Source organism: Rhagoletis pomonella, unplaced genomic scaffold, assembly GCF_013731165.1.
Source record: "Rhagoletis pomonella isolate Grant_MI unplaced genomic scaffold, Rhpom_1.0 Rhpom_scaffold_00316, whole genome shotgun sequence".
NCBI classification, from domain to species: Eukaryota; Metazoa; Arthropoda; class Insecta; order Diptera; family Tephritidae; genus Rhagoletis; species Rhagoletis pomonella.
Genome location: NW_023458870.1, coordinates 33,836 through 35,437, shown reverse-complemented (window position 1 = coordinate 35,437; position 1,602 = coordinate 33,836).

The window sequence follows — 1,602 nt, the reverse complement described above, 5'->3', positions numbered from 1 at the left end:
CCTTAAGGTGGTAAGTTGAACTGTGCAAATTATTTGGATCGTGCATTCGAGGTTAAATTCACCTGTCTGTCCATAGTCCAAAATGCCGAGAGGACGACGTGTGAACATCGGCCGCCGCACAAGACGTGCAAGCCAGCAACAAGTGTATTCACAGAACTTAAGCGAAGAAAGACAAAATATAATAAGAGAAAATGCCCGATTGAGACAACGCGTGAGCACACGAAGATCATTGGCATCATACAATCGCTTGGCATTCCAATATGATCCCACTGCGAACTACAGTGATTATGACAATTTAGATATTGGACAAATGACGACTGTATGCCGATATTGCAATGCGTTAAAGTTTAAAAGAGAAACGGCTGGATTGTGCTGCGCAAGTGGAAAAGTCAAACTGGATCCATTACTTACACCACCACAGCCACTGAAATCATTGTTCGATGGAACTGATCCCGATTCCAACCATTTTCTTCAACGCATCCTTGAATACAATAACTGCTTTCGCATGACTTCCTTTGGAGCTAATATCCTTCGAGAAGGCGGCTTCATGCCGACTTGCAAGGTAAAAGATACAACACACACAACCAATCACTCACACCAATCAATCACACCAACACAATCAATTGCAACACATAACAACTACATATACACCATCACACGATCAGAAGTCACACCATATTCTTCAAAAATAATTAAATTGATTATTTTATCTTAATTGTTTGCCATCAAAGGTACAAGGACAAATATATCATTTGGCGATCCAACTACATCACGAGACATTGTCGTTCAGCGAAGAAGCAATATCATGCATCGTGTAAACGAGACACATCGTTTGTACGATGCGTTACAATATCCAATCATTTATTGGCAAGGGCAAGACGGATACGACATCACGTTGAAGATGGTCAATCCAATTACAGGTACAATATTCACACACTAATTATTGCTATTATTGGTTTCTATTAATAATCCATTTAATTTTGCATTTTCAGGCGTATCAACGAACAAAAATCTAAGCGCAATGAATTACTATGCGTATCGTATGATGATTCGTACACATGAGGATAATGTCATTCTGAAGTGCCGTCGGCTATTCCAGCAATTCGCTGTCGACATGTATGTCAAAGTCGAGACCGAACATTTAGCGTTCATCCGATTCAATCAGGCAAAGCTACGATCCGAGGACTATATACACTTGCGTGATGCTATTCATTCAGATGGTAATGTTCAGAATATTGGACGCCTGACGATTCTCCCATCATCTTATATCGGAAGCCCACGCCACATGCACGAATACGCTCAAGACGCTATGACGTACGTGCGAAATTATGGAACTCCGGATTTATTTATTACGTTCACATGCAATCCGAAGTGGACGGAAATTGAACGTGAGTTGGACCCGGGCCAAAAACCGCTAGATCGACATGACATAATCGCCAGAGTATTTCAGCAAAAACTCAAGGATATGATGAATGTGCTTACCAAGTATCGAGTTTTTGGTGACACACGTTGTTATATGTACTCGGTGGAATGGCAGAAGCGTGGACTACCGCATGCTCATATCCTAATTTGGTTGCTAAACAAATTACATTCAAATTTTTT